Source organism: Camelus bactrianus, chromosome 24 (genome assembly GCF_048773025.1).
Source record: "Camelus bactrianus isolate YW-2024 breed Bactrian camel chromosome 24, ASM4877302v1, whole genome shotgun sequence".
NCBI lineage: Eukaryota > Metazoa > Chordata > Mammalia > Artiodactyla > Camelidae > Camelus > Camelus bactrianus.
Genome location: NC_133562.1, coordinates 26,971,347 through 26,979,074, shown reverse-complemented (window position 1 = coordinate 26,979,074; position 7,728 = coordinate 26,971,347). Strand labels below are relative to the sequence as shown.

The 7,728-nt window shown below is 43.4% G+C and overlaps 1 long non-coding RNA gene across 1 annotated transcript; it reads right to left on the bottom strand.

The window, feature by feature from the left end:
- Positions 1–320: 320 nt before the first annotated feature.
- On the bottom strand, positions 321–7,349 carry LOC141574932 (uncharacterized). Its single transcript, XR_012502065.1, has 4 exons — positions 7,108–7,349; positions 6,449–6,583; positions 3,631–3,738; positions 321–436 (listed from the first exon to the last, which is right to left on the bottom strand). It is a non-coding gene; the product is annotated as an uncharacterized LOC141574932 (long non-coding RNA).
- Between the last annotated feature and the right edge of the window lie 379 nt (positions 7,350–7,728).

Sequence of the window (7,728 nt, the reverse complement as noted above, 5' to 3'; positions counted from 1 at the left end):
GTGTCAGGCCCAGGGATAAAAAGGGTGTCCGGCCCTGGAAGGTCGCAGTCCAGCTGGGAGGACTGCAAACAGCTGCACACACATTGCCACGACTTCAAAATAATTTTTGAGTTTCTTCAACTCTTGCAGTTATTGCTGCTGAAACCAATCAAATGTACATACCTCTTAATAACTAATTTTCAAAAGTTCCTAAAATTACAATATACTTCTAGGAATAGCATTTTGCTTATATTAGTTGCTATAAATTACACTCAAGTTCAGCACAGTTACGAGTATAAAGTACTCATCCCAGCTCGGCGTGCTTCCTGTGGTGCTCGCACCTGCTCTCTGGCTTGGTCTCTCTCTTTCTTCGTTTTTCCCAAGTCTGCTTCAAGAGCTTGCTTGCTTCAGTCTTTTGAGGTCTTCCAATAAACCTGTTTTCTCTTTCTTGATATTCCTAGAAATACAAAAGTAACTTATTCCTAATAACGACAGATTGTGGTCTAGGCTCTCTTTTACCCAATTCATCCTATTCTGCTGCTGGTCATCTTTCCTAAATTTCAGCTCTGATTTTACCCCGCCCCCTCCAAATGATGACGAGCTTCCCGGAGCCCGCTGGAGCCAGCTCTGAGCATGTGCCCAGCACAGCCGCAGGGCCCTTCCCACCGCTTCTCTCACTGCTCCCGGATGACGACGACCCCCTAACTAGCCCGCCTCTTCCACTCCTGGCACCTGCTGTCTGCCCTCCACACAAGAAGGGGTGAATTGTTTTGAAGAGTCCATTAATATCACTCCTTCATCTGAAACTCTCTGGTGGCTCCCCTGTGTTAGGGTAAATCTGAAGTCCTTATTACCATGACCTTCAGTGTCGCACAACCCAGTGTTGCCTGCTCCTCTGATGCATGTCTCCCAAATCTTTCCCCTCCTGCTCCACTCCGGCTGCACAGACCTCCTGGCTGGCTGGGAACATGCTCAGCACACTCCTACCCCATGGTGGTTGCACTGACTGCTTCCCCTGCCTGCAGCTCTGCCCCCCAGAGCCGGGTGTCTCACTCCTGCACTGGCTCAGGACTTCTGCTCAGGTACGGCCCCAGGAAGGCCTTCCCTCATCCCTCTTTCTAAAATGGCAGCCCCCAACCTGGCCCCCAGGTGTGCTGCTTTATTTTCTTCTCAAAACACTCATCAGCACCTGACACTGTATATATTTACTTGAAAGCAAAACTTGATTTTGCTCACCTTTGTGTCACAAATGCAGGAAAAAAAAAAGGCTTGGCCCAACATTCCACACAACTCTCAATATCCTCATTCCTCTGCTTCACAGAGTCACACTTATCCTTCAAGACTGAGTTCAAGTGCGGCTCTTCCTGATAACCTCTCCCCCCGCACGAACCTTCCATGTCCCTCCAGCACAGCACTCAGTGCTTTGTTTCCCATGACCCTGACCTGTGTGCAGGCCTTTTCTCTTTAACAAGCTGCAAGCTCTGTGGGGACCGAGACTGATGTCACCACCTGGTTACCTGATGGCACTAAGCAGAGGGCAGATGCTCAGTAAATGAACATGGGGCTCAACTCAGAACTGCTGAAGGAATTCTCGGATTCATGGCAGGACACTTGATACAATTCAGTTTCAAAATAAAAATTGTCAGAAGCTTTGTCTCACACTACCTTAAAACCCAGCCTCACCAAGAAAATAAATCCACCCATAAAGCCCTGTATTATCACGGGTTTTGGCTTCATCATTTCATTACTGAATCTTCTGTGTGACCTTCGGTGGATGTCATTTCAGGAGAGTTACTGAGGTTCTTCAAGATTTTACTGTGATACACACTCAGGGGCCTCTGGCTGCCTCTCTGACCTGATCTTCCACCACTCTGGTCCTTACTCCTTTCAATATAAAATATTCAGTTCTTAAAATTTCAAAACTAACTCACAGTGGAACTCTGTGTCACTGAAGACAAAGTTTATTTTCTCTAAAGAGCAAAACACTAAGTGAGGAGTACACTCTAAGGGAAACGCTGATGTGGGATCTAAAAGAATGCAAACCCTCAGAGTGCTGGCTTATTAGGAATATAAAAATACTTCCTGCCAATTCTCAGAGAAAAAAACAAATCAATGTCCCACAAAGATTTGATGCATTTTCCTGTGGGGTCTGTGCCCCCTGTCATGTCATTCTAGACTCCCTTCTGAGAAGCACACATTGCCAGTCAGACACATGGAAACTAACCAACCAAATACAGTCCACTACCTGAACCTTAGAATCAATTTTTCTGTTTTTCCAGAGACATTATAAAAGGACCTTAGGACTCCATATATGATCATCTAACCCCAATGTACTAAAGAAATCATTTATTTCATTGTGAAAATTATTTAGAGCTCCAGTTTTGGACGCTGGAATAGATCTTCTCTTTTAAAAAACAGGCAATATAAGATGTGAAATTTTGAAACACTTTACTGAAGCATTTGGGAAGAAACAGATGTAAATCGTCATGCTTCAGAACTAGGCAGATTAGCCTTGGCCTAGGGAAAGGAGATTTTTCCCCCCTACTTACTCAAAAGGGCCCTCACTTGCCAACCTGTGTACTTTCTAGCTTTGTCTGTACAATATGTGTCTTTTTCTATTTTGCATGAAAGATCAGTGTGAGCTAACAGCAGCCCTGCCTCAATGCCCTAGGTTATCTTACAGAAAAATGGAAGAAGTATGTGAGTATGTGTAACATACATGACATTCACAGCCAAAGAAGTTTCTTCTGACAGCAGTCCTATTTGCATGTTTTGGTGAAATGGTTAGTCACTTCTTAAAAGAAGGCAGGACCCTAGCTTGCCCACGGCTGTTGGTTCAGCTCCTTCACTTAACATGTTAAAGGTGGGTGTAGTAACATCCAAAATCCCTTACAGAGTGAGCTCTGCCAGCCTGCCACAGTGAGTGCTGGTTCTCACCACTGAGGCTCCCCTCCTCTGGAGAAACATCCTCACCAAATGGCAGCCCCTGACCCCTGGCCTAGAGGTACACCCACCCACTTCCTAGAGCACACTTCAGCCAGGGCCTGACTGGCTGGGGGGCACAAATGGCTTTCTCCCACTTGCCTCATTTGGGGACCAACTCTGGGGTGCAGTCTGCTCTCCTGAGCTTCCTGGTGAGGGAAGAATGACGCCAGCCTCTGGCTGAGACCACGGTCTCACTTGACCTCCCTCCCCCTACCCACCCCCATGTTGCATCTCTCGCTCCCCTTCTCCTGAGAGTTATCCTGCAGGAAGTCACCTCCACAAGGACCCCCAGCTCAGGGTCTACTTGTTTGGAACCCGACCTAAGACAGTAAATGATACTGTATATTTATTTTACTATTATTACTAAAAGCATCATTACTGAGATGCATTACATAAGTGTCCCAGGCTTAATGACGGATCAAGAGGGCTGTTCAATTTCCTAAAACTGATGTCAAATTCAAATATGAATATGCTGAAAATACTGAAGTATGTATTAGTTGTCTAATGCCAAAAGAAAATCCACTGAAAACTAAAAACATGAGTTACAAAACTGAAAATCAATGTAAAATTTTTAAAATTTCCAAGTATAACTAAATGTATTGTTAATATAACAATAAAATGCTTAGAAAGAATTGATTTGATTTTAAGAATTTAAAAAGGACTTACTTTCAGGATGCTAATTTGCTGAATAAGCTCTGGTTTTCCTTGAACATTCACTCTTCATTTTTCTTGTTCATGGAGATCTTTCACTTGATTATACAATTTTTCATTTTCCTTTTTATAAATAGAAAGTTACATTGTAGTTGTCAGCATGATCTATATAACATTAGCATATGTGCTCATGAAAGATACATCCTTTAAATATTTTTAGTCTTTAAATTTCTTGTTTTTGAGTAAGCTTTAAAACATTTTTCAAACTTTCAATTTTCTCAGAAGACAATTTGCTAGCTGAAAACAACTGTTTCCAAAATGCTCCAAATGCTTAGTAAACAAAAAAGTTGCAGAACTTCCCAAAGCCAGCGAGCCTGGCAGTATAATGTACTGCATTTCACAGGGGTAAGCGGGTGAGTGACTGCAGGAAAAACCACGTCCTGATTTTGCACATCAGGGATGGAAAGGCCAGGGGGGCTGTTTGTGTGATAAAAAAGAACCCAACTCCATATTAGATCTGTTCCTTTGACTTTAACCCTGTGCTCTGTTTTCTAGGCTCAGTCTTGCCATCTCTGCAACTTTTGTGGAACAATGTTGCCAATAGCCTGAAATATAGAGGAGAGCCTGTTCCCAAGGCTCTGACTTTTAAGGACATTAGCACATTTCCATTCACATAAAGATAACAAGTTGCAGAATACAAAATAACATTTCTTTTGTTGGAAGTTTACAGGGGCACCATGATCTGACCTACGTGGACAGCTGCAAGAACACAGGATTCCAAGAACAAAGAACTCTTATGTCAAGAAGTTTGCAACAACCAAGCAAGTAGGAAAGGAGCCTGAATTCTGACTTGGGGAAGATGGTTCTCCAGGACCTTAATCTGCCATCTTCTTGGTCTGCCAGCTTTCTGAACGGCTTTCTAAATAAAGTAACTGTTCATTGCCCCAAGACCCTGTCTCCTAACTTACTGGCTTTTGTGCAGTGAGCAGAATGAGTTTGGACTTGGTGACATTTGTACCTTCTTTTTTTCTGTTTTTGGCCCATCTTTCTGTGGTGAGGAAACTGGATGGAGCCACAGTGGGTAGACAGGCTTGTTTCTGGAACTCTCTGCAAGCAAGGAGGTAGAGACTAGGTGTTTCCAGGAGATCAGGATGAGGCAAAGCAAAGCCTAGACCCAGCTCAGCACCTGGCTTGAGCTAAAGAGGGACTCAGACAGTGAGATCAGTGGCAATCTGTGCTTAGATGCTCTGGTTTATTAACCTCTTTAAAATTAAGAGTCTGATGAAAACCAAGGACCTTTGTGAATCTAATGAAACTCTGAACTGTCTCACCGCACCTGGCCTAATGCCTGGCAGATAGTCTGTGCTTAATTCTGCAGAATTCTTGAAACACAGAAAAATACGTACATATGTTGATACACAAGTTTTGTGTTCTGTGGGTGTGTGAGGGGTGGCTGGCATACTCATGGGTCTGTTCCTCAAAGCGCCATGCTCCGTGCAAGCTCAGAACTGCAGGCAGAGGGTCTGGATGGCTCTCAGTAACTCTAGGGCCGTGTGTCCTGCAAAATCAGTACTATCTCATTTGCAGTAAATGCTGTCATCTCTGATGCAGTAGCACTTTCTCTGGATGTCCCTGGAGTGAAACTGCTTCTTATTGGCAGGCTCAAGGCTTAGGCTACTACTGTCAAAGGAGAAAAAGGTAATGAGACAGAAGGGGGTGGGGTGGTGGGGAGGAAATGAAGGTGAAGCTCGTGCTGGAGATCACCAAACCTGTCCTGCCTGCCTGTCAGGTTATCGTCACCAAGATGCATCACACAGAACAAATGTCTGACTTCTACAGGACACGTACATTTTCTCCCAATTTTAAGTCAAAATTTTTTTCAATCTCAGGGCATTGGAAATTAATGTCTGATTCATATTTCTGAATATAATATCAAAACTAGCCAATATTATCTACTGAAAATCATTACAAAAAATGAAAGAAAAATGGGACAGTTTCTAAGGAAACATGCCTATAACATTAGTCATAGGCAACACGCATTAACTGGTTACTGTGTGGAGGGCACTCAGGTTGGCCTGCACTGTCTTTTTTATGATTTAAATATATATATTTCCTAATGTGGCTTTAATGTCACACAAGTGGCTTTTAAGTGTAAAGCAAGAGAAAACTGGTAGCCAAGGAAAGCCTGCTAGGCCTCTGTTCTCCGAGCCCATGGAAGGCCCCGCCAGCCCATCCAAGCCCTGACCAGCGGGTTTAGCAGCAGCTTTGACAACGTCCCCGTGTCCCTCAGGAACAGCCAGGGCGTAGGCCCTGCACTCTCAGAAGCCTGGTTTCCTATGGGGCCGTGGGCACCTCTGGGCCCCTGGCTCACTACACCAGTGAAAACTCCCTTAATACATAGTATTTTAACTCTGACTAGGGAAGGGTGGCTCCCCCGGCAGGCAGGCTGGGGGCAGAATCAGCCCACCTTTGCTGCAGGGCTCCGGGAGATGAGGCGCTGTCTTATCTTAATTTCACAACCACTCTTATGAGACAGGTACTGTCAGACTCATTCCCATTTCACAGATGGGAAAACTGGCTCAGAGTGGGGATGTGACTTGCCTAAGGCTGCACAGCAGGTAGTGAAGCCAAGCCTAAAACCAGACTCTGAATCCAGAACCCATGCTCTTAACCACTTTAATTCTGCCCATGACAAATGTACAGACCAAATGATTACTTCCTCATATTGCCAGAATTCCCATTACCTGATAAATGGACACAAATATTTTTAAATGCCTTATTTTCAAAACCAAAGGATCTCATAACAAACTCATTATGTGCTGAAGAACCCTACCTGTTGACGTCCCTGAACAAGTGTCTCTTGTTCCTATTTCTTTTTTTGATTTTATTTTTTCTCTGTGGCAGGAGCTGATGTTTCCTCAAAAGGCAACCACCTTTGTTTCTTGTTTGATTCTTCAAAGCTACTTCACTAAGAAAATGCAGAAATTATTTTATTTGGGAAAGGAAATGATGAAGTGAGGAAGAATAAAAGAAAACACAAGGTGCACAGACCTAGAACTTTCTTACAACCACACTGGAATTAGTTTAACACCAGCGACAGTTAATTCATTACAGGATGTTTTGTGCTGATGGCTCTGATGATGTAATTAACTCAGAAATGCTACACAGTGTCATTCTCTGAACTTAGCCCTTCTACAGCAATCTTTCTGAAACTCTGTCTTCCTTGAAGGTCACCACAGTGAACTAAGGGATTTATTTTCAAAAAGGACTACTAACAAGAGAAGGATCAATATGAGCCAGTTTAAATTCTGATTTTTCCCCAGGGGTTTGATTTAGGCTTTTCTGATGGGAGGCACTCTCGGGAACCAAGTCACTGGCAGCAAACACATCAAGTCAAAGAGCCACAGGGACAGAGGGTGACAATGCATTTAGCAGGGAGTACTAGTTCTTTTTCCATAAGTAAAAGGAAAAGTAGGACAATGTGTCTAGTACCTTGGCTCGAAGAATATAGTTGTCTTGACTCAGTTGGAATAGTTCCTCCTCCTGCTGTCTCTGTAGTTCCTCCATCTTATCTTCCAAAGTTCTCGCTCTTTTTCTGAGAATGTGACTGTAATCCGCTGCCCAAGGGCCTGTGCCCCTCTGCATTTTCCCTCTGCTTCCTGAACTCTTTCAAACATAGTCAGTTTTGCTTCCTTGTTCCCACCACCGTAGCCTGAAGAATGCTTTTAAGGAAAAGCATTACTTTGGTATGTAGAGTTATATATTAGATTTGAACACAGTGGGTTAGGGAAAAAAAAACACAAATGAAAATGACACGGTTAACAATGTTCTACTACACAAGAAAATAAATAAATGTTCAGTAAGAGTGAGTGAATACAGTATCACTCAGTGCAGAAGAAATTTCATTATTTATAATTTAATTTTAACATAAAATTATAGACCATACAACCATTATGAATATTACTGTGAAATTCAACACCTACATTCAGAAACTGAACACAGGCATCAGTTTCTGAGGGGCCTGCAGACTTCTCAGGGAGCCACGCAGCTTTCCCCGTTGGAGGCTGGAGTTGCTGGCTTGGTGAGTCCTGCTCCAGATATTCCTAAATGTCA